The sequence below is a fragment of the Lipotes vexillifer genome, unplaced genomic scaffold, assembly GCF_000442215.2.
Source record: "Lipotes vexillifer unplaced genomic scaffold, Lipotes_vexillifer_v1.1 scaffold1042, whole genome shotgun sequence".
Classification (NCBI taxonomy): domain Eukaryota; kingdom Metazoa; phylum Chordata; class Mammalia; order Artiodactyla; family Lipotidae; genus Lipotes; species Lipotes vexillifer.
Window position 1 is genome coordinate 568,006 of NW_006777400.1, and position 26,352 is coordinate 594,357.

General features: G+C 35.3%; 1 protein-coding gene across 1 annotated transcript in view; it reads right to left on the minus strand.

The window, feature by feature from the left end:
- Window positions 1-26,352, minus strand: part of HTR2C (5-hydroxytryptamine receptor 2C) — a 263,697-nt gene that overhangs the window by 222,171 nt on the left and 15,174 nt on the right. The window contains exon 2 of the mRNA XM_007450981.1: window positions 16,888-16,949. The gene's annotated coding sequence lies outside the window, so the exon portion shown is untranslated. The remainder of the gene's footprint in view (window positions 1-16,887; window positions 16,950-26,352) is intronic.

The following is a 26,352-nucleotide window of genomic DNA, read 5'->3' on the forward strand; positions in this document are numbered from 1 at the left end:
ATTGACTTTACAGCTTTCTTCCCCTAAGCTATCTTTTCAATGATCAGCTCTCAAGTAAAAAAATTTTCCCCATAGAATCACTCTCTTTAAAAATGTACTTTTGGGCTTCCCTGGTGGCGCAGTGCTTGAGAGTCCGCCTGCCGATGCAGGAGGCGCGGGTTCGTGCCCCGTTTCGGGAAGATCCCACGTGCCGCGGAGCGGCTGGGCCCGTGAGCCATGGCCGCTGGGCCTGCGCGTCTGGAGCCTGTGCTCCGCAAATGGGAGAGGCCACAACAGTGAGAGGCCCGCATAACGCAAGGAAAAAAAAAAAAAATGTACTTTTTAGTATTATGTGTCAATTATATCTCAATTAAAAAATAGCATCAGAAAGGGAAGTGAACTAGAGACAAATTTCTAGAAGAAGGAAAGTGATGTGTTTGTACTGACAGGTAAATCAGCAATGGGGAAGTGGCTGTCTACAATGGGAGACAGCTGAGATGGAAGTGGAAGCCATAGAAAAACTTGCTACCCACCTACCTACTAGATATCACCCAATGGGCATCTTAGAGGCAACTCAAATCCAACATGTCTAAACTAAATTTATCTCTGTCCCTCTCCCCAAACAAAACTGCTTCCCCTCCTCTTGTATACCCCATCTCAGCAAAAAGTATCTCATATCACTAACTGCGCAAGCCAGAGAGCTGAGAATCGTCCTTGGCTCTTCCTTCTCTCTTACTTGTTCACAACCAATCACCAAGTCCTGACCCTCAAAGAGGACAACTACTGTCAATTCCCACCACCCCATTCCACCATGTTGTCTGGACACGCTGTCTTCACTTCCTTACAGCTAAACCCTCTGCAGTCTGGCTTGTCTCCACTGCTACACAAAACTCTTATCAAAATCACCAATCGGGGCTTCCCTGGTGGCGCAGTGGTTGGGAGTCCGCCTGCCGATGCAGGGGACACGGGTTCGTGCCCCGTTCCGGGAGGATCCCGCGTGCCGCGGAGCGGCTGGGCCCGTGAGCCATGGCCGCTGGGCCTGTGCGTCCGGAGCCTGTGCTCCGCAGCGGGAGAGGCCACAGCAGTGAGAGGCCCGCGTGCCGCAAAAAAAAAAAAAAAAAATCACCAATGACTTGCATGGTACCAAAACTAACAAACATTTTTCTGATCTCATAAATTAAAGTTCTGGCAAGAAACAGAATTTACTTTATAAATTCCATATACACCTGAAAAATTCAATCCCACAGACAAGTCTAAATCTTCTTTAACCCATGAGTTATAATCCCCTCCACCAAATTCTTTTCTAGAGCTGGAACAAACTATAGAAGTGGTGGATTTGACTCTCCTGTCCTTACCAGAAAACAGAAGTACCTTCTAGCTCTGCCTTTATTGGACAGATTTGGAGAAGACACTGAAATTTTAGGTTTCTTTAGGATGTTAGAGATACTTGGTCATTTTTTCCCTTTTAGAATCAGAGGTTTCTGTTAGCCAATAACATCAAGGTCTGTTTGTAAACTGAAAATTTGGCTTACACTTTAAAGGCACGAGGAGTGCCAACTCATCAAAATGAATATTAAATAAAGAAAAGCACCAAGGAGCAAACAATGTAAGGAAGGTGTGCTGCACTTAACTGTTAGCACATCAAGTACCAAAGTCAATTTTAACTATTATTAAAAAAAATAAAGTGTAATAAAGACTAATTCAGGGGCTTCCCTGGTGATGCAGTGGTTAAGGATCTGACTGCCAATGCAGGGGACACGGATTAGATCCCTGGTCCGGGAAGATCCTACATGCTGTGGAGCAACTAAACTTATGTGCCACAACTACCGAAGCCTGCACACAGCAGCTACTGAAGCCTGTGTGCCTAGAGCCCATGCTCTGCAACAGAAACCACTGCAAAGAGAAGCCGGTGCACCGCAGCGAAGGGTAGCCCCCGCTCACCGCAACTAGAGAAAGCCTGCGCGCAGCAACAAAGACCCAACGCAGCCAAAAAAAAAAAAAAAAGACTAATTCATTTATGCTTTTATACCCAGGGGAACATTGTGTGTTTTGTTAAAATGAATTTCCAGAGATAAGTATATATGCAATTTAAAGGAAGCTTTCTGTGCAGAAATCTAAAGATATAAAAATAATAAATAATAATGTACGAGTCATTCATTCACACTTTCATACAACATTTATTGAACACATTTATTGAGTACTCCCACATTATCGATAAACATTGCTTGAACTATTAAAAGACAATGTTTAAACTGGGGCACAAATGAATGAATTATACTATTTTAATAACATTATGAATAATACTATTTTGTTAAATACACAAATACTTTGGAAATATCTGTACAAGTCTTTAGAGATACGAACTATAGGAAGGAGTAGATGGAGCAGGAAAAAAGCTCAGAAACTTTGAAGTATGTGCTGAGTATTTTAGCCGTAAACTCTCTTAACCTCCTGACGCCAGGTACTTAAACCAAATTCATTTTCTAGTCAAACATTGTTTTCTGAAGACAAACTGTCCAGTTCATTATCCAGGGGTATGCCACTAAATAACTGGAAATATCAATATCTACTGCCTTGTTTGGCCTCATTTAAAAAGAAAAAAGTATCCTTCAAGAGAAATGTTCATACAGTTTTGACATTTACTAAGTGGCTTTTATATGCTAGAAACTTTAAGTGGGTTGTTGCATGTAATCCATCTGACAAATTTATATCATACTAACTTCCATGTTATTGTTGAGCTAAACAAGGCTTAGCGGAGGTAAGTAAATGGCAATAATACTAATAACAATAGTAGCAAGAAAAACAACAATAGCTAACTTTTGTCTAGCATCTGGTATGTGCTAGGCACTTAATATTACTGGATTGACATAATAACAGTTTTTCTTTGGCAAGTCCATAGGACTCAGGAGACTTTGGATAACTCACTTAAGCCCTCGAGGCCTCATATATTAAGTACAGGTAATAGTAAGCACTTTCATTGGAATGTTGTGAAAATTAAATGGAATAATTTTCAGCATATTGCCTGACATTGAGTAGTATTCAGTAAATGATAACTTATAACTATGTATAACATCGCTCCTCATTTGATGGGAAACTTGGTCACAGGTCCTTTGAATGTTAAAAAAACTTACAATTCCCTATGTCTACATTTGCTATTCTAACTCTGATTAATAAAACTACGTTGCCTTTCCTCTCATGGTCAGTCAGTATTTAAAAATTACCTAAAATTTTCTGTTCAAAATTTGCGCGTTCCCTCTACTGTGGAAAAGTGAAAACTCTCCCTTTGCTCTGCCTTCCGTTTTTTATCCCTGGGTTATGACTAAGCCACAGCTACTAGTAGATGCACTCCCTGTTTTCAGGGAGATATAGGTAAATAAGTGGTAGCAAAAATTCCCCATTTATTAGCTTGTTGGGAGAATTTTTTTTTAATTCTGAAGTCTCTTGTGTGTAATAATTTCTCATTAAATCTTATTTCACGTCTAGCATTCCAATGAAACAAAACTCCAAAACAACTGGACAAAGTCCTTTTGGGAGGGATGAGATGGAAAATGGAAAGAGAATTAGAGGAAGAGTAAGAATTCCTAAAAGTATTTGGATTGAGTTATTTTTGTACTTGATATTCCATCTTTCATAATTCCTAACTCTGGTGTTTTTTGTAATATTTCATCATCTCATTCCACTTCCACTTCCACAGAAGTAATAGAAACATCTTCTATAAAATCTATATGCTTGTTGTGCCTGTCATTGTGTATGCCTACACTGTATCTCATCAGCAAAGTCTGTCAGATGCTGAGACATTGGTAGAGACCATCTTTTTTTCTTTTTTTAAATAGATCTTTATTGGAGTATAATTGCTTAACAATACTGTGTTAGTTTCTGTTGCACAACAAGGTGAATCAGACATATACATACACATGTCCCCATATCCCCTCCCTCTTGAGCCTCCCTCCCATTCTCCCTATCCCACCCCTCTAGGTGGTCGCAAAACACTGAGCTGATCTCACTGTTCTATGCTGGTGCTTCCCACCAGTCATCTATTGTAGTGTATATATGTCAATGCTACTCTCACTTCGCCTCAGCTTCGCCCTCCCACCCCAGCTCCTCAAGTCCATTTTCTATGTCTACATCTTTATTCCTGCCCTGCAACTAGGTTCATCAGTATCTTTTTTTTTTTTTTTTTTTTGCGGTACACGGGCCTCTCACTGTTGTGGCCTCTCCCTTTGTGGAGCATAGGCTCCAGACGCGCAGGCTCAGCGGCCATGGCTCACAGGCCCAGCCGCTCCGTGGAATGTGGGCTCTTCCCGGACCAGGGCATGAACCCATGTCCCCTGCATCGGCAGGCGGACTCTCAACAACTGTGCCACCAGGGAAGCCCCATTTTTTTTTTTTTTTAGATTCCATATATATGCGTTAGCATACAGTATTTGTTTTTCTCTTTCTGACTTACTTCACTCTGTATGACAGTCTCTAGGTCCATCCACCTCACTACAAGTAGTTCAATTTCGTTTCTTTTTATGTCTGAGCAATATTCCATTGTAATATATGTGCCACATCTTCTTTATCCATTCATCTGTCGATGGACATTTAGGTTGGTTCCATGTCCTGGCTATTGTAAATAGTGCTGCAATGAACATTGTGATACATATATCTTTATGAATTATGGTTTTCTCAGGGTATATGCCCAGTAGTGGGATTGCTGCATCATATGGTATTTCTATTTTTAGTTTTTTAAGGAGCCTCCATACTGTTTTCCATAGTGGCTGAATCAATTTACATTCCCACCAACAGTGCAAGAGGGTTCCCTTTTCACCACACCCTTTCCACCATTTATTGTTTCTAGATTTTTTGATAATGGCCATTCTGACCGGCACGAGGTGATACCTCATTGTAGTTTTGATTTGCATTTCTCTAATAATTAGTGATGTTGAACATCTTTTCATGTGCAGCTTGGTCATCTGTATGCCTTCCTTGGTGAAATGTCTATTTAGGTCTTCCACCCATTCTTTAACTGGAATTTTTGTTTTTTTGATATTGAGCTACATGAGCTGTTTGTATATTTTGGAGATTAATCCTTTGTCTGTTGTTTCATTTGCAAATATTTTCTCCCATTTTGAGGGTTGTCTTTTTGTCTTGTTTATGGTTTCCTTTGCTGTGCAAAAGATTTTAAGCTTAATTAAGTCCCAATTGTTTATTTTTGTTTTTATTTCTGTTACTCTAGGAGGTGGATCAAAATAGATCTTGCTGTGGTTTATGTCAAAGAGTGTTTTTTCCTATATTTTCCTCTAAGAGTTTTAGAGTGTCTGGTATACATTTAAGTCTTTAATCCATTTGGGGTTTATATTTATGTATGGTGTTAGGTAGTGCTCTAATTTCATTCTTTTACATGTAGCTGTCCAGTTTTCCCAGCACCACTTATTGAAGAGACTGTCTTTTCTCCATTGTATATTCTTGCCTCCTTTGTCATAGATTAGTTGACCATAGGTGTGTGGGTTTATCTCTGGGCTTTCTATCCTGTTCCATTGATCTATATTTCTGTTTTGGTGCCAGTACCATACTGTCTTGATTACTGTAGCTTTGTAGTATAGTCTGAAGTCAGGGAGCCTGATTCCCCCAACTCCGTTTTTCTTTCTCAAGACTGCTTTGGCTATTTGGGGTCTTTTGTGTTTCCTTTCGAATTGTAAAATATTTTGTTCTAATTTTGTGAAGAATGCCATTGGTAGTTTGATGGGGATTGCACTGAATCTGTAGATTGCTTTGGGTAGTATAGTCATTTTCACAATATTGATTCTTCCAATCCAAGAACATAGTATATTTCTCCATCTGTTTATGTCATCTTTGATTTCTTTCATCAGCGTTTTATAGCTTTCTGAGTACAAGTCTTTTGCCTCCTTAGGCAGGTTTATTCCTAGGTCTTTTATTCTTTTTGTTGCAATGGTAAATGGGAGTGTTTCCTTAATTTCTCTTTCTGATTTTTTGTTGTTGTTGTATAGGAATGCCAGAGATTTCTGGGCATTAATTTTGTATCTGCAGCCTTACCAAATTAACTGATTAGTTCTAGTAGTTTTCTGGTGGCATCTTTAGGATTTTCTATGTATAGTATCATGTCATCAACAAACAGTGACAGTTTTAATTCTCCTTATCCAATTTGTATTCTTTTATTTCTTTTTCTTCTCTGATTTCCATGGCTAGGACATCCAACACTATGTTGAATAAGAGTGGCGAGAGTGGACATCCTTGTCTTGTTCCTGATCTTAGTGGAAATGCTTTCAGTTTTTCACCATCGAGTATGATGCTTGCTGTGGATTTGTCATATATGACCTTTATTATGTTGAGGTAGGTTCCCTCTATACCCATATTCTGGAGAGTTTTTAATCATAAATCGGTGTTGAATTTTGTCCAAAGCTTTTTCTGCATCTATTGAGATGCATGATGCATATTGATCATGTGGCTTTTATTCCTTAATTTGTTAATGTGGTGTATCACATTGATTGATTTGCATATATTGAAGAATCCTTGCATCCCTGGGATAAATCCCACTTGATCATCGTGTATGATCCTTTTAATGTGCTGTTGGATTCTGTTTGCTAGTATTTTATTGAGGATTTTCACATCTATGTTCATCAGGGATATTGGTCTGTAATTTTCTTTTTTTGTGATATCTTTTTCTGGTTTTGGTATTAGGGTGATGGTGGCTTCGTAGAATGAATTTGGGAGTGTTTCTCCCTCTGCAATTTTTTGGAAGAGTTTGAGAAGGATTAATGTTAGCTCTTCTCTAAATATTTGATAGAATTCGCCTGTGAAGCCATCTGGTCCCGGACTTTTGTTTGTTAGAAGATTTTTAATTATGGTTTCAATTTCGTTATGTGTGATAGGTCTGTTCATATTTCCTAATTCTTCCTGGTTCAGTCTTGGAAAATTGTACCTTTCCAAGAATTTGTCCATTTCTTTGTGGTTGTCCATTTTATTGGCATATAGTTGTTTGTAGTAGTCTCTTGTAATCCTTCGTATTTCTGCAGTGTCAGTTGTGATTTCTCCTTTTTCATTTCTAATTTTATTGATTTGTGTCCTCCCCCTTTTTTTCTTGATGAGTCTGGCTAACAGTTTATCAATTTTGTTTATCTTCTCAAAGGTCCAGCTTTTAGTTTTATTGATCTTTTCTATTGTTTTCTTCATTTCTATTTCATTTATTTCTGCTCTAATTTTTATGATTTCTTTCCTTTTACTGACTTTGGGTTTTCTTTGTTCTTCTTTCTCTAGTTGTTTTGAGTATGTATGGATAGATTTATTATTTGAGATTGAGATTTTTCTTGTTTCTTGAGGTGACATTGTATTGCTATAAAGTTTCCTCTTAGAAGTGCTTTTGCTGCATCCCATAGGTTTTGGATCATCGTGTTTCATGGTCATTTGTTTCTATGTATTTTTTTATTTCTTCTTTGATTTCTACAGTGATCTCTTGGTTATTTAGTAGTGCACTGTTTAGCCTCCATATATTTGTGTTTTTTTACAGTTTTTTTTTCTGTAATTGATTTCCAATCTCATACTGTTTTTGTGAGAAGCGATGCTTGATATGATTTCAATTTTCTTAAATTTTCCGAGGCTTGATTTGTTACCCACGATGTGACCTATCCTGGAGAATATTCCGTGTGCACTTGAGAAGAAAGTGCATTCTGCCACCTTTGGATGGAATATTCTATAAATATCAATTAGATCTATCTGGTCTATTGTGTCATTTAAAGCTTGTGTTTCCTTATTTATTTTCTGTTTTGATGATCTCTCCATTGGTGTAAGTCCCCTGCTATTATTGTGTTACTGTTGATTTCTCCTTTCATGGTTGTTAGCATTTGCCTTATGTATTGAGGTGCTCCTATGTTGGGTGCATAAACATTTATAACTGCTATATCTTCTTGGATTGATCCTTTGATCATTATGTACTGTCTCTCCTTATCTCTTGTAACAGTCTTTATTTTAAAGTCTATTTCAACTGATATGAGTCTTGCTACTCCAGCTTTCTTTTGACTTCCATTTGCATGGAATATCTTTTTCCATCCCTTCACTTTCAGTCTGTATGTTACCCTAGGTCTGAAGTGGCTCTCTTGTAGACAGCATAAATATGAGTCTTGGTTTTGTATCCATTCAGCCAGTCTGTGTCTTTTGGTTGGGGCATTTAATTCATTTACATTCAAGGTTATTATTGATATGTATGTTCCTATTACCATTTTCTTAATTGTTTTGGGTTTGTTTTTGTGGGCCTTTTTCTTCTCTTGTGTTTCCCGCTTAGAGAAGTTTCTTTAGCATTTGTTGTAAAGCTGGTTTGGTGGTGCTGAATTCTCTTAGCTTTTACTTCTCTGAAAAGCTGTTGACTTCTCCATTGAATCTGAATGAGATCCTTGCTGGGTAGAGTATTCTTGGTTGTAGGTTTTCCTCTTTCATCACTTTATGTATATTCTGCCACTCCCTTCTGGCCTGCAGAGTTTCTGCTGAAAAATCATCTGATAACCTTATGGGATTCCTTTGTATGTTATTTTTTGTTTTCCCCTTGCTGCTTTTAATATTTTTTCTTTGAATTTAATTTTTGTTAGTTTGATTAATATGTGTCTTGGTGTGTTTTTTCTACACACAGAGTCCTGTATGGGACTCTCTGTGTGTTTTTTCTACACACAGAGTCCTGTATGGGACTCTCTGTGCTTCCTGGACTTGGGTGACTATTTCCTTTCCCATGTTAGGGAAGTTTTCAACTATAATCTCTTCAAATATTTTCTCAGACCCTTTCTTTTTCTCTTCTTCTTCTGGGACCCCTATAATTCGAATGTTGGTGCATTTAGTACTGTCCCAGAGGTCTCTGAGATTGTCTTCAATTCTTTTCATCCTTTTTTCTTAATTCTGCTCCTTGGCAATTTTTCCCACCATTTTGCCTTCCAGCTCACTTATTCGTTCTTCTGCCTCAGTTATTCTGTTATGGATTCCTTCTAGTGTATTTTTCATTTTAGTTATTGTGTTGTTCATCTCTGTTTGTTCTTTATTTCTTCTAGATCTTTGTTAAACATTTCTTGTATTTTCTCAATCTGTTCTTCCATTTATTTCCGAGATTGTGGATCATCTTTACTATCATTACTCTGAATTCTTTTTCAGGTAGATTACCTATTTTGTCTTCATTTATTTGGTCTTGTAGGCTTTTACCTTGCTCCTTCATCTGTGACATATTTTTTTTGCCATCTCTCTCTTTTTCTTTTTTTATGAGTAGGATTGTGTTCCTGTCTTACTGGTTGTTTGGCCTGAGGCTTCCAATACTGGAGTTTGTAGGCTATTAAGTAGAGCTGGGTCTTGGTGCTGAGATGAGGACCTCCGTGAGACCTCACTCCAATGAATATTTCCTGGGGTCTGAGGTTCTCTGTTTGTCCAGTGGTTAAGACTTGGAGCTCCCAGTCCTGGAGCTTTGGCCTGACCCCAGGCTCATGAACCAAGATCCCAAAAGCCACCAGTTCACTTGGGGTTCCTCCTGTCTCCTTGGGCATCAGAGTTCCCCACTAGCAGCCAGCAGGCACCCTAGTTGTGGGGAGACATTAACTTTGCATCTTCCCACACTGCCATCTTGACTCCGCCTCCTGAGACCATTTTTAAATTTTCAGTTGTCCGTTCTTAGGTGCCCTTTTGACTTTGCTGTGTGCTTTGTAACAATGGACAAATGGCTTGCCTGCCTTGCTCTGCCTATCTTTGTGATACTTATTTCACTATTCATCAATGAATTTGCAAACCCTGATCATTTACATCAATGCTTCTCCAAAGCTTTCAACTGAGAACAGTCTGTAGTCACTTGCAGAGAGTCCTGACCTTCCAAATGCATTTTGTCCTGGTTTACTTAATCATTTCTATTCTCTTTCTCCCTCTCAGTGTACCAGTACTCTCTGGAAGTTCTAAAATGTAGAACTTAATAGCATCCCCCACTTCTCATTCTGCTCACCTGACACCACTACTCATTAAAACTGGAAATTATTTAGATATGCATATAAGTAATTCCCATTTCATTTGAGCCTTCTCCACCTAGGCAGGCTTGTTGTTCTTATGTCACACCCCTATGCCTTCAGTTTAGAAACCCCTAATGCTGTTGCTTGCCTATAGCTCTCTCTTTCACTACTTCCCTCTTCTTCTCTGTCCAGAAAGCCATTACTTCTTCAAGGCAGCTGTAATGTTTTCTACAGAACATCTCTTACCACACACCTCCAGCCTCAGGCAAAGTTACCCATTGGTACTTTATGGACTAGCAGTGTGGTCAATAGACTACAGGTTATTTTTGTATGGCCTATGAGCTAAGAATGGCATTTACATTTTTATATGGTTGGGTAAAAATAAAAAGATGAATAATATACTAAGTGAAAACGGTATGAAATTCAAATTTCAGTATTCATAAAGTTTTCTTCAAACCTAGCCACACCCATACTCATTTATGTATATTTTGTCTATAGCTGACTTCATGCTACAACAGCAGAGCTGAAAAGTTTCAAGAGACCATATGGTCCACAACATCAAAAACATTTTCTCTCTGACCCTTTTCATAAAAAGTTTGTTGACTCCTGCTGTTACCTTACTACTCCAAATATAGGCTGAGCACCAGCAGCATCAACATCACCTGGGAGCTTGTTAGAAACGCAGACTCTCTGGCTCCTTCTCAGACCTAATGAATCAGAATCTGCAGGTTTAAAGGATCCCCAGATGATTCTATCCACAGTAAGTTTTGTGAAACATTGTTCTAGCACTCATTGTGCTGTCTTAAAATTGTTTGTCGATATTTTAACAGATGAAAAAATGGAAACATGACTAGGATATTAAACTATATGAGTTATGGCAGATATATGTAATTTAAGACAAACTTGGGCCACTGCAAGATAGCAAGTGAAATTCAGTGGAATAAAAATAAAGTACAGTATGAGACTAAAGTAGAAATGAGAAAGCTTTGTTAGCCAGGAGGAAATATGAACTAAGAATTAGACCACTTAGCAATGTATTCATTTAGTAACATCACATTTCAATTATATTAATATATATATTCATTAAATATATTCCATATATTCATATAATCAATTATTATTCATAATTAAATGCAATATATATATATTGAATATATATATTCTTTTTAAATTAATTTTTTATTGAAGTATAGTTGATTTACAATATTGCATTAATTTCTGCTGTACAGCAAAGTGACTCATTATACACATATGCACATTATTTTTTATATTCTTTTCCATTATGGTTTATCCTAGGATATTGAATATGTTTCCCTGTGCTATACAGTAGGACCTTGTTGTTTATCCATTCTATATGTAATATTTTGTATCTACTAACCCCAAGCTCACAGTCCATCCCTCCCCCGCCCCCATTCTTTTTTAGTGTGAAACGTAAGCTCCATTAGCAGTAATCCTTAATACTTTACAACTTATGCTTAATTCATTTGCCACAAATTTGAATTTACTTATTTAATAATGCATAGCAGTGATATAATTTGGTTATGTGAATATGAAGCTCTTAGTGCATGGAACAGGGCAAGAGAGACTTATTCAATATCTCTGTTGGACTATTCAACAATTCATATGTGGTATTAGGCATTTATAAGTGTCAGCTGCTTGTATAGCTAATGTTACATTTAAAGTCATGGCAATACTTTTACTGCTGTCAAACTTAGTAGGTAGCTGACATTTGCAACCCTATGTTAAGGCCTTAGTAACTGAGGGGTCTAATTTTTCACCAGGCTGCAATATTTATAACTACCACTGGGGGGGACTAGAAAAAAATCTTCTGCAATTGAACAGCCACAGATTAACCATCTCAAAAAGTTACACAAATGACTTTTAATAGATAATACCTAAATTTGTTCATTCAGTTAGTCAGTCAATGAATAGTTACTGAATCATATGTTGGGCACTCTGCTAGTCACTAAGAATATAATACTGAGCAAAAGCAAAAACGGTCCCTGATCTCATGGAGTTCACATCTAGTGGAGGCCATAGCAATCCTCACCTAATCACAAACATAAATGTATAATTATGGACTGTGATAAGTGCTATGGTGGGAAGTTACACAGTGTTACCTATGAGGGTATATAACAGAGGAAGCTGACTTAGTCTTGGGAGGTAGGTAGGCAAGAGGGCTTCCCTGTTCCCAGAAGAAATATCTTTTAAGTTATGTTTTGAAGGTTTAAAAGAAGTTAACTGGCGATGTGTTAGGAGAGGTGGTAAATGCAAGGAAGTTTTCACAACAGAAGAGAGAGAATGATGAGTTCAAGGAACTGGAAGTAGACCATGCTGCTGAAGCATTCATGAGGAGGGTGAGGGGAAAGTGTAAAATATGATGCTGAAGAGGTTGACAGGGGCCAGATCAGGTGGTCCTTTATAAACCATGATAAATATATGGGTATTTATTCTAAGAGAAATAAGATTTGGAAGAATGAATTTAGGAGTGCAAATGTATAATTGGGTGCATATTAGTTAGGAGCCTATTCCAGTACTCAGACAAAAGATGATGGAAAGCCAAACTGGTATAATGATGGTAGAAATGGAGTGAAGACATTTAGGAGCTAAAGCTGACAGGAGTTAGTGATGAATTTGGTTATGGGACATAAGGGATAGGAAGATGTTCAAGGATGACTGACCGTTTCTTGCCTAATCTAGCTATCTAAGTGATAGTGTCATTAGCAATGATGCTAAGAAACTTGCAACATATTGAAAGTTTGTTCTCTTGTAATCAAAACCCTATGAAGTCAATGAGAATACTCAGTGGAATGGCAGTTAATTATATACAGATTTTAATGAACATACCATAAATATTTGATTTTCATGTTTTCTTATTCTCTTTTTATTAGTTTAGTACTAGCTTATTAGTATCTCTAAAAATACAAATAAAGATATTTAATTTTGAGAAATTTAAATGAATGACCATACTTAGATTTACAAAAAGGGAATATTTCAGAAAGCAATTGTTAGCAAGCTAACCTATGCAATGTATTACTTGTCAGGGTCACATGTATAATTTTGGTGGAGGTAAAGTAACTTTAAAATTGGAGTTAAAGAAAAAAAAATTAGAGTAAAATGCAATAGAAACATAACTCAATACACAAATATTCATTTCACACAACACATAAAAATTCCACTCCACTAAAGTATCTGTATTTTATTTTTAAAATATGTGGTATTATTTAAATTAGAGCAATATGTACTAAACTTAAGACTAATAAATATTTTAAAAGAGTGAAGTAAAAAAATAAACGTTTATGTCATAAACTCTTTGATCATGATATCCTCTTATATGACATATATTAATTTGCTTACTGCAGTTACTTAAGTTATACCCATATTTTATATTTAAGGAGATATAAATGTTTTGAAAATGTATATTTTAAAAGTAGAAGCATATTTTGAAAGGCATATATCCAAAAACAGAAAACATACATGTGAAATTATTTTACTGTTATTATCTAGTATGGATGGAAATGTAACTCTCCTTTGAAACTGCTGGGCTACTTACCTTTCCAAAATAAAGTAACTTTCACTTCTTTTGAACAGTTGAAATAGCTTAGGATATGTACATTCTAAACTGTGTTGTCAGCCTTGGTGGATTTTGGTGCAGGCTACTCAGAGTGAAAAATGTGTATGGTATGTGGTTTTTCAAGTTATCAATTGGCTCAATTAGATTATTAAAATCAATAAATATTTCTTTAAGTACTTAGTTAATGCCGTGTTTTTCAGTTTAATTGATTATTATAAAGGACCACTTAAATTTTTGGAATATTAATAAAGGTAAAAAATGTGAGGCATGTGGAATTATCTTACAAAGGCTGAGGTTTTCCTATGCTTTAAATGTGTATATATATTCATTTGCTAAAAATCATGCCTGATTGAGTACCTCTCTTCTAGAAGTGCCATTATTTTACCATTATTAGTTTGTTATTATTGAACGAATTATTGAATATATTATTAAATACATATTATGTGTGAGATATTGTACCATGTTAGTTCCTATGGGTGATATAAAAGGCATATACTCTGCACAGGACACACTATATTCTGTTACTTAACGCTCGGTTCTGTATACATTTCATGAGTTTTAATTATGTATTATTTACTTTAACCAAATGAAGAATTGAAGAGTGATAAAATACACTTATTTTATCAAATCCAAGAAATTAAACTGTTTGTGAATAAAGCAAATAAGTACAATACACTGCAAAGTGAAAATAATGGAATTGTCTATCAATGTAGGTGATACTTGATTTTTGTTATAGTCTACTTAGGTTTTAACTAAAGTAATTTAATTATCTAGAGAAAAAATACTGCAATAATAGACACTCAGTTATATATCAAAGAACTCATACTGAAAAAAAAATTCTAAGTGAATTTGTATTTATTCTTAGCAATAGAAGGCCACATAAATAAAAGGTTAAAAGCTAGAAGATAAAATTCTTAAATTGTTAATATATGTGTCAAGAGAGTGACAAGTATAAATCCTACCATGACAGTGTAGAATCAATGTATGTACACCATTTCTTCATTACATTAGCGTTTTCTGAGAAGAAACTTTAAATGCTAATATGGCTTTACAGAAAAAAGATAATGTTTACTTTTGATACTTACTGATATTACAAACCTTATCCAGCTCAGGAGAAGCACAGTTGTCCAACTGATCATTTTTCACAGGAGACTTTGAATACATTACCTAAATTATTACCTTGACTGTGATATACATATTTCACAGTAGTATAGGTAGCATAAGTAGGGCTTTAGGGAAGGTATTACTAAATTCGAATGACAGCTGGTGACAAATCAGGTCAACTGACTTACTTTTTAAGATCAATTGAATCTTATATAGCTAAAATAGCCACAGAAATCACCAGGTACCCAACATTTTAAAGACTTGGAGAATATCAGGTTGTGAATGTACACATATACATTATAATATAACTCTTGGTACTCTTCTATATACAGTGAGAATTAACACATTTAACAACATTAACAAAATTATTTACCATAAATAACCAGTCTCTAACCTTTATATTAAGCAGGTTGTACATATATTTTTCATGTCACTAACATGCCCTGGCAAGGCCAGCCTTTCAGAGGAGTGAAGTAGGCAACAGCCTTACATACCCACGTGATGAGATTTGGGGCACATTTTCTCTTTCAGCCCATCAAGAAATTCAGTTGTTGGAGCCACATTTTCAATGTTAAAATGTGCCTCTCTGGATGGGATAGGACTTATTAGGTATTGCCACCCTAGGATGAATTTGTGTATCAGATCTTCTCCAATTAAAAGCTGGATAAGAGCAAGATGTCAGCGGGTGTGTGTACAAAGAGGGGTGCACAGGCCTGGGAGAAGAGCAAGGAGCAATCATAATGGAGACAATATGGTAAGGATGGAATAGTGCTGAAAGGGAGATACTAAAAATAAAATTGACTTACATCACATTCTACTAAGGCTGATGTTGGTCTTTACTACTTTGGTCTTTACTTGGTCTTAAGGCAAGGCTTATGAGGCCATTGATTTATGTGAGATGGCCTTGTGTGAGCACAGTTTGAAGCTTGAGAATGTAAACGTACCTGCATGTGCACCTTAACCTATTTCTCCAACACAGTGAAAACATTTGCAGGCAAGCTAGGATCTTCACAAACATAATGAGTGACTTCCTGTGCACTCTGAGGAGAGCTGCTGGGGCTCTTTCAATTTTTACATTTTACAACTTTTTAAATTTCATTTTTTTTCTCTTTGGAAAGCTGGCTTTCAATAACTTTTTCAATACATACTTAACAAAGGAAGTAAAACCTTTGTTATCATCGTAAATGGTGATTCATTAAATAACAAAGCAAGACAGTTTAATGGTCGCCATTCTAACTACTGGTACATTTTAATACAGTCATTTTGATGCAACTGTCTTGATGTAAAGTCACCATTCTCTTCTTCTATTTTTTGATTATCAATAATGCATATAACAGACATTCCCAACCCTATTCCCTCCCTAATCTCTTTCCAATTTTGATAGAGTTCCACTCTCTATTTTTGTATTGCTTAATTTCGTTTATATATTGAGTATATATTGATTTTATACTAAATGAGTCTGTTAAAATTTTACTGTCAAAGTGAGTTAACTTCCACGATCATATCAGTTCTTCCCCCAAAACTATCATTCTAAAAACATTTTGTGGTATTAAATATATGTATATGACTCTGAGAATACTCAAATTTAATTGAGAATCCCCTCTGCAGTTTGGAGTTTAAAATAAGAGACCATATGTTGACCCACCTTACTTAACTTGTAATATATTTTACCCAGTCAAATAATCATGCTCAGGAAGCCTATAGAATGCTGAGTTGTCCATTCTCTAGAGCAGTGCTTTTCAGCATTTATAACTTGATATCCCCTTTTGAGAAACAAAGTTCAGTTTTCCCTCTTATTCTTCCTGAGATTTTCAGGTCGATCCACCAGGAATATTTTCAAGAGGTTTGCTTTGTAAAATTTATAATAGGAAAATAATAACTGGATTTCCTATGCCCCAATCTTGGATATAAGAGTTTGTTTCTTAAGGAGAAAATGGAGCATTTATATTTTGTAACTTAATTGTTCTTAGGCTATCTTTTTAAAATATATTTAATATAAAGTCAGGTGATGGTTAACACTTTGGCAAGGGTGTCTGTTGATCACATTATTTGGTAATAAGATAGACTGAGACCTTTTCTAAGGTGGCATTAAAATGCCGTTTACCAGTTAAATAATATTCTTCTTCAGATATGGTAAGTCACTAATGGCAAATGTTTTACTAGGTCAGAGGTAGGTCTAAATTAGCTAAATAATAGGAATCACCTAAATATAATGGTTGAATATTATTGCAAATAAGAGTCCTCGGGCATGCTGATGGGTATACTTACAATTATTTTTGAAGGATGGTGATCATTGGCCTACAGATGCTCATGGATATTGGCTGATAACCCTAAAAGCAAACATTTAGAAAAATGCAATAAGAACTCTATAAGTAAGGTAACTATTTACACTATTCACGTATAAGGCATAACTGAAAAGTAATGAGGCTGATATCCATTGGCACCAGAATAGAGACAGTCTCATTTATACAAAATGAATTAAAAAAACAAACAAACATTAGTATAGGATGTATATCAGTGTCAGTCCTTCAGTTCAAGAAGAAATTAAATATCAGCTAAGTATTATAAATGAATCAGCAAAATTCTAAGTCAAATATTAAGTTAAAACATAATTTCACATAAAATAATTACAGACCAGGAGTAGTTAAATGCTATTTTACCCATAGGTATTAAAATGATACTGGAAGCTGGAAGGGGAAATAGCATTTGAAAAATCACCATTTCAGTATCAATTATTTTAAAAGTATCTATTGACAGTATTTATTTTGGGATGTGGAAACAAAATTAAAACAAATATTAGCTAGCTACATTTTTGCAGTAGGACAAATTAATTTGGTATAACAACATTAATATTTAACATGTTTTAAGCATAAAAAGTTTCCCAAAGCATATAAAACCTGACCCAAACTTTTAAATACAAAGATTTTCTTAAAATATAAAGCTGTGGGAACCCACTTAGAACCCCCACAGAGTTGGTATACAGATTATTTTAAGTTGAAGACATTTTGAGATTCAATAGATGCAGAAAAAAAGCCACCTCGGAGCTTCCCTTATCTGACTAAAAACAGCAACTTCTGGGAAATGAGGCTACCATAAACCCCTTCTCCAGGGGAGTTTTATGGCTCTGAAGATGTAAAGACCACTCATACCTGTATAGACAAACATTACCACAATCTTATCTCCTGTCTGTTCTCCTAAAAACCCATCTGTCTTTCCAGATGAAACTTACTTGTTTTTCCCATAGAAGCCATTCCTTACCCTTCCCTTCTCCCTGCTAAATTAGGTATATATGCCTTTAACTTGAACCATTAAACAAGCCATCTGTTTTCTTTTGTTGCTCCCATATACATGTGAAATAAACCTTTTACTGCTTTTAATCTCTCATTTGTCAGTTTAATTTGCAGGCCTCATGAATATAACCCAACAGGGTAGAGGAAAAGAGTTTTCTCCCCTACGAAGCTAATTCTTTCATTCAGCCAAGTAAGTAGAATGGTGTGCTGTAAAGACCAGTTCTCATGTGATGAGAAATACATATGAAATGTTAATTATCATATTATTTGAAGACATTAAAATATTTTATTAGCTCATAATCATCAATATAAGTTAGCACGTTTGAAGCATAGTATACAATATTTATGTGATAAAATTTAAGGCCACAATTTAAATAATTTAATGTAATTACCCCTTTAATCATCCAAGATGCAATGGACTATAAGAACAAATTGTTATATTTTTCATTCCTTATGACAGTAAATAAAAAAAATAGTTCTGAATTCAAATTAGTAATAAACAAGTTGGATAAGAGCTTTGCTATTTTAATCTAAATTTCAAATACATTAAATGTTATAAAAGAAAAGTTGAACCAGGATTTTCTTATCTCTTTTACAGCTCCAAATAATACAAAGATTTATTGAAATATATATGTGAGAACACATGATCACATTAAACCTCTATTTTAATGAAATGGTAAGGGACTTATAGTATATAAAAGCAATTTATTCATGAAAAGGGATGTAAAACTGGTTCTACCTAGTATGTTTCAAGAAGCTAAGGTACAAAATTAATAGCCAACTTGGAGCAATGATGAGACTCCATGCTTGATGGAGTTGGTGGCCAAGTTATTAGTCTATACAATAACAATTATACATAGCAATGCAGTAAAGCATAAAACCTTTTAATACACAGTAATGACCTGTTCTGCCTGCTGTAGCGCCCACTTAATTTCACCAACCAGTACAAGTACCCTTGCAGGGAATAAAACGTTCGTAGTCGGAGAACTGCTGCCAGTGGAATTACAGCCCCCTAGTGGTTAACTGTGACTATTGCAGTCAGAACAATGTGAGCTGTGATTGTAGTTATGCCATTTATTCATGAAGGATTTATTTATTGCAGGTTCCCACCCCCACCCCTTGGGGAAGGATTGAGATATCTTATAATGGAGCATTTCTGTTCCTTCGTTAAAAAAAACCAATATGACAGTTAAAACAATTTCAAAATCATCAGCTGAAAATATATTTTCTGATGCTTCTAACATTTCAGTGTACATTTTAAAATTTTAATAAATTTTGAAGAAGTCTGGAATACCCTAGGGGAAATTAAATTTTTTTCTCAGTTTATGTCTCTCTTTAGCCTTACTTGATTTGCCCCAACCATGGCATTCTTTATATTAATGTTTTGCCTCTATCATACACTCTCCTTTCCCGTCTTTTTCTCTCATTTATACATAAGCCTAAGATATATTTTATTATCAACGTTCTGTCATTTCAAGTTTCTATCCATCTTACTGAGTAGCTATTTTTGTAAATTCCCCCATGACTTTTATAGATTTTTATCCTTTGCAGGCTAGTGACTCCACATAGAAAAAAAAAACCCTCACTCTACATATCAATCCAAACACCATACAATTCCCTCCTACAAAAATAGTGCATAGGATATTTTTGAATCTCATATGTGCAATCCCATGACCTCTGAAGCTATTTATAATTGATTTATAAAGTGACAGGAAAGGCAATTTTGTGATTGTTCAAGACAGATTTTATCCTGCTTTTCCTGCAAAAGTATTGTTCTTTTGCTTTTAGCCTACCCTGAAAAAGGATATTATAAAACAGTACTTTCAATTCAAAATTGTACTTTAAAAGTCCTAAGAACTCTGTGAGGATTTAATGGATGAGTTTGTTGCTTTTTTTCCCCTCAGTTGAAATAATGGGGAAAAAGCAGGCAATTAGAGTAGAATGTCTATCAAAGAAATGCCTATCTTAATGTGCCTAAGAGCTATTAAAGTGCCAGCTCAATCCAGGGTTGATGAGTAAATGCTAACATTACAAAAGAGCTGAATGTACTTCGGAAAGACATGGAGAAGGGTCATCTTTCATTCAGGATCAAAACACGACCACATTCAAACCAAAAGTTACCCTTTACTGCCCACTTTGACATTTTAAAAATCTTTTATACTTTTTATTATATGTAAATAATACTTTATTATATGTAAATTATACCTTTAATGAAGTATAATTTACATATAATAAAGTGTACATATTTAAAATATAGTTTGATCAGTTTTGATGAAGGAATACACACCTGTGTAATTGCCAGAGAACATAGAATGTTTCCGTCCTCCTGCTCCTTTGTAGTCACCCTCACGCCCTAACTCCAGGCAGCCACTTTCTTACTTCTATCATTATAGATGATTTTTGCCAGTGCTAGAAGTTCATAAATTGAACCATACAGTACACTCTTCTCCTTTTCTATTTCTTCTACCTTTTGTTCAAAACATTTTTTTTCTCTCACCGAGTCTTATTTAAAGACTATTTAAAGCAAACATATCCCCTTGCCTTATCCTGTTGATTTATTAATTTAATTTTCCTTACCTTTCTCTTCAAGTTACCATGGATTTTTTAATATCTCAATCTTTGTCTAACACTATCCTGCCTTTTAAACTTACTGTGTCATATCAAAGAGAGCAATGGAATAGACTATTGGTGACACTTGGAGCAATGAATCTGAAGTCCAACAGAGCATGGCAAACCAAAGGAGCAATTACAAATGACAAAACCACTGGAGAAAGCTTTCAAATACAAAATGATGCATTTTCTATCACATCCTCATATTTAGCACAATGCAGATAAAAACAGTTGTTTTCTAGTGTGTATAGAGCATATTTACTAAAAAAATGATTAAAAGAAGTATTTGGGGATGTAAATAGGATTTTAAATATAAATTTAAATAAAATTTATATATTTTATTAGACATTATGAGATTGTTTTAATGAGGAGTATACTAAATAGTAGATATCAATATGATATCTTGGGTAGAAGGTTCTAGTTTTTATATTCAGGTTCTATGTACTTTAAAAAAATTTTTGATGTTGGCAGCTAAAATGTATACCAATTGAAAGTTCCTACTAATGTGTTATGCTACACCACTATTGTAAAAGAATAAAGCAAAGCCAATCAGAAGAGAGGCAGTTTTGTTTTATAAAAATCTTCTGAATGGGTGTAATTTTAAGGAAGTATGTTTCATATTAGAGATCTAGAAAAAACAGATGGCAAGCTTGAATCAACTGCTTCTTATGGTATTCAACTGCAAATAGCATATACACAAAAGTTTTCTGATGTAAATGCCTCATTTCTGGAAAGGATAGTCATGATTGGCAAGTGCTGATTGGATCGAATGGAAAAAATGGACTAGAAATTTAAGTTTACTGAATTTGAAATTTAGGTTTTCCTAATCAATTGCTTTTGAACGGTAGTACTTTGAGGATGCCTCCTTTTTATTGATTGTGCAGGGCTAAAGTAAAATTGAGTAACAAAAATAAGGATAATAGAAGCTCAGATGCAAAATTTTATTGCATTCGGAAATGTGAAACAATTAAGGATTTAGCCAGGTAAGTCAAGACCTTTTTGCCTGGCACTAACCACAAAGTTTCTTTTGTTGTATTTGCCAACTCCTCAATATAAAAAACCTCTCTGGGCTTCCCTGGCGGCGCAGTGGTTGAGAGTCCGCCTGCTGATGCAGGGGACACGGGTTCATGCCCCCGTCCGGGAAGATCCCACATGCCGCGGAGCGGCTGGGCCCGTGAGCCATGGCCGCTGAGCCTGCGCGTCCGGAGCCTGTGCTCCGCAACGGGAGAGGCCACAACAGTGAGAGGCCCGCGTACCGCAAAAAACAAAACAAAACAAAAACAACAAAAACCTCTCTGACATTCCCAGCAAGTACATCTGTTAAAAGTTTGCAAGTTTTCAGAATAAGCAAATCTATAGTGACAGAAAGGATTTCTGGTTGCCTAGAGCTGTCAGAGGGAGGGGGGGCTAGGGGAGTGGGGAGTGACCGCTAATGTGTATAGGGTTGCTTTTGGGGATAAAAATGTTCTACATTGTGGTGATGGTTGTACAACTCTGAGTATACTAAAAACCATCGAGTTGTATACTTTAGAATGGGTGAATTGTATAGAATGTGAATTATATCTCAATAAAACTTAAAAAAGAGATCTTGGGTTAAATCCATTTCAAATGAAAAATCAGATCTTAAAATAACTTTGAAAGATAGACTGATTGTATTATTTAAAAATCTATTGGGGAATACATTAATTTCACATAACAATAGTGTAAACATATCAATACATCTAAAAATCATGAAAGGCCAGGTTTTAATTAAAAAATAATAATTCTAATATCTGAAGCTCTGCATGTATAAACAGAAAGTGTCATTTTGTAATAATGTGGAAGCTGGGGCAGGACATTAAAAAGAAAAATTAAAACAATGACAAATATGTCAAGATGACTAAAACATTACAGTCTTTTTTTTTTCAATTGAATAAGATACATTCAAAGGTCAATTTTTATCCAGCCTTTTTCTTGCATCAGCAAATATTTAGTGTTTATATTTATGTAATGACAATGATATGAACTTTTCTCTTTGAGATGACTCTTTGATCTTAATACCAAACTATGCATACCAGTAACTTCTCTGGTGAGGAAAGTGTCAAGTCTAAGCATTCAATAAATGGCCAAGTAGAAGAAACTCTAGATTCTTTATTATGGGCAAAAATTGTGTTTGATTCTTCATTTTAACTTCTCTAGTCATGGTGATATTCATTAAAGGTTATTTTGGGGGGCTCTGTACCTTGTTATGCAAGCTTGTATCTTCCTCTCAGGTTTCGTTTTGTTTAAACTGTACCAGCATATATACAACTGGTGATTTTAATTAAAAAAAATTTTTAAGCTATTGAGTTCAGAATTGAGTTAGAAATTAGTGATAGATTCTGAATACTCTATAGGGTTTAGCTCTGCATAGTATTTGGAAACTGATTCTTAAAATATTTTTATATAGCAGGTGGATTTATTTGGTATGCATTATTTTTATTAAAAAACATCTAGTCATAATATTTACTCAACTTGAAGTGACAAGCTTCATTGTAAAAATTATAGAAAATATGCAATATAAAATATTTTATCAAACTGAAGTTATATACCAGAAGAAAACATTTTAAAGTTATAGAAAGATATAAAGTGGAGCTTTACAATTTGACATTAATATGATTTGCACTTAAAATGCAGGTGCCATGTTTAGATGTGAGTTTGTTAATTATGAAAATATATGACTATATGAAATTAAATTGACTATTAATATGAAATTAGATTCAAATAGAATCAACTAGTACTATGCTATTAAGATACAAAGGCAGAATGGAATTTCATGATATATGTAGTCAAAATGTTTCTTATGTTATTATGACTGCCTTGTTTCCTAGTAAATATGATTTGGGGGAACTTAAGGTGAATCTGCTGGTCTTTTTTCTTCTCCTGTTTACTGAGAGTTTATTATGTGCTAGGTTCTTCATATACATTATACATTATATATCCTAGGGTCAATCCCTCAAGGAACAAATTATTATCCTCATTTTTTTTTTTTTTTAGATGTTGGGGGTAGGAGTTTATTAATTTATTTATTTATTTTTGCTGTGTTGGATCTTCATTTCTGTGCATAGGGCTTTCTCTAGTTGTGGCAAGCGGGGGCCAGTCTTCATCACGGTGCGCGGGCCTCTCACTATCGCGGCCTCTCTTGTTGCGGAGCACAGGCTCCAGACGCGCAGGCTCAGTAGTTGTGGCTCATGGGCCTAGTTGCTCCGCGGCATGTGGGATCCTCCCAGACCACGGCTCGAACCTGTGTCCCCTGCATTAGCAGGCAGATTCTCAACCACTGTGCCACCAGGGAAGCCTATTATCCTCATTTTTAAGATGAAAAAGCTTAGATCCTAAAACCTATTTAAAGTGCTCTTTAAAACTATTCCCCAAACTACCCTTAGAACACTTGCTTACTCTATGTTAAAGAGTATATAGATAACAATATTAACCACTCCAAATATAACAATAATCTTCATTAATAAACACCATCTTCCAAAGCTTTATTTTTTTTAACCTTTACCTACTCTAAATGCTCTTAATCACAAAAATCTCTGATTAAATAATTTGTGTCTGTCTTTTTAAAAAAACATTATGATTCATTTCTTCCATTTTCGTATTTCATTGCCAATTACTATTATTAGATAACATTTTGCACACTTTTTCCATCTTTATTTCTATTAGTAAATGATTATTCTCTCACCTTTAAAAATGAACTGAGATCTTTGAAAATGCACACGTTCTTGATTTGTAGAAGTTGGTATATGACTAATGTCTCTTAATTTGTCTTCCATTTAGTTCTTTGAGAACATTCTCAGTGACTAAGTAATTGTTATCCCGAGAGCATATTTTTTCCATGAGTATTTGGGATATTTTTAAAATTTAAGGCTGTTAAGGTGCCATGGAAAAAGTATACACAGCCTTTGTGGTCAGACAGACTTAGGTTTGGCTCCAGGCTCTATCCCAGATTAGCTATGTGTTTGGGTATGTGACTTAACCTCCCTGTGTCTGCATTTCCTATTTATTATGGTGGCTGTGAAAATTACTTAAGGTAATATATGTACTTTGCCAAATGCACTGACTAGGATATGATGGGGGCTCAATACTTGTTAATTCCTTTCCCTTCCTCTCCTGTTTTTACCGGAGCTTCCCATGATTTCTTGCCTGAACTACTACTTACCTCAAAGATTCTGTTCTATATTTACTATATGGAATGGTAAATATAAATAATTTCAGTAATACTGTAGTTTAAAAGTTCTGATAAAAAGTTGGATGAGAGCTTCCCTGGTGGCACGGTGGTTGAGAGTCCGCCTGCCGATGCAGGGGACACAGGTTCGTGCCCCGGTCCGGGAAGATCCCACATGCCGCGGAGCGGCTGGGCCTGTGAGCCATGGCCGCTGAGCCTGCGCGTCCGGAGCCTGTGCTCCGCAACGGGAGAGGCCACAACAGTGAGAGGCCCGCGTACCACAAAAAAAAAAAAAAAAAAGTTGGATGAATAGAAAATATTGATACCACTGATCAAAACACACATTGAGGATTTTCTTGAGCTCTCCACTTTCCTTCTGGTTACCATTTCCTCTAGTGCACATCTAAATGAAAGTTAGCTATTTAAAATTTGCTTACAAGATATGTGAATGTTTCAATCCGGTTTCAGATCAATCCAACATATGCAAAGCACACATGCAAGTGAATAATGGTAGAAGAATCACAGAAGCAAACAGGCGTCATTCTGTAAAATGTACTTCATTTTTTTACCTTTTACATTATGCCATTGAACTCATGATTATTTATATTATGATTTCATTTTTCACCTACTCTGTTGTTCACAGATTCATTGTCTTTAAAACCACATGAAGGTCACTGGTTTGTTTTCTTATAAAAATGACATAATGGATTAAAGCTGGAATTCTGTAGCTAGTGACTCATGCTTGCATTTGTACATTTTAAAAGATGTAATTTATAGAATGGAAGCATCCAGCCTTGAGCTGTTTCAGACTTCAGTTTCGCCAACAAATTAAGAAATAAAGCCTAAGATAAATAAGTGCACATGGCCTGTCAACTGCTCAGTCATCTAATTTAAATCTCAAAAAATACTCTTATTTGTATTTTACATGTTTCTTTCTCTCATTGTGACTATATACATGTAATGTATATCATATCTCACACACATATCTTTTACCTATATGTCGGTAAGAATAGAAGTCATAATCTTGAAAGTATTTACATACTTGTACTAACTTTCTAATTACTGAAGCCAAGAATGTAAATGTACTTTCTGTTCATTCTGAATTTATTAAGCATGACATGCTTCTCAAGGACAGTATGCTGTAGTCAAATTTTTAAAGGCTTTCATTTAATATGCCACATAACCTTCAAGAAGCAGTGGGCCATGGTAGAGAAGAACCTGATTTCAGATTTAGGAAATTTGGGTTCTCTTTGTAAGCTTTGCCAGTAATTAGCTGTGTGACCTGGAACAAGTCAGGAACCCTCTCTAAGGCCTTCGTTTATTCATCTTTAAAACACAAGCAATATTAAGTCTGTTACAAATTCTTTCAGTACACTTTTGTTCTATTGCTTTATTAAAATGCTTAGTACTTAACATGTTGTTGCTTTTATAATTTCATCCATGCGTTTGGGAATTATAAAGTACTTTGCTAATATTCTTAAAATTATCCAACTCCATAAATAATCTAATAGAAACTCTTTTGGTATCGAGAACTAACAGTCACTTGATATTCAGACAGTTGATCTTATCTGAGATTTTAAACTACAGCTCATTATTTACTTACTTGCAATATAAGCCAACGTGTAATTCAGATATCTATGGGCTTGC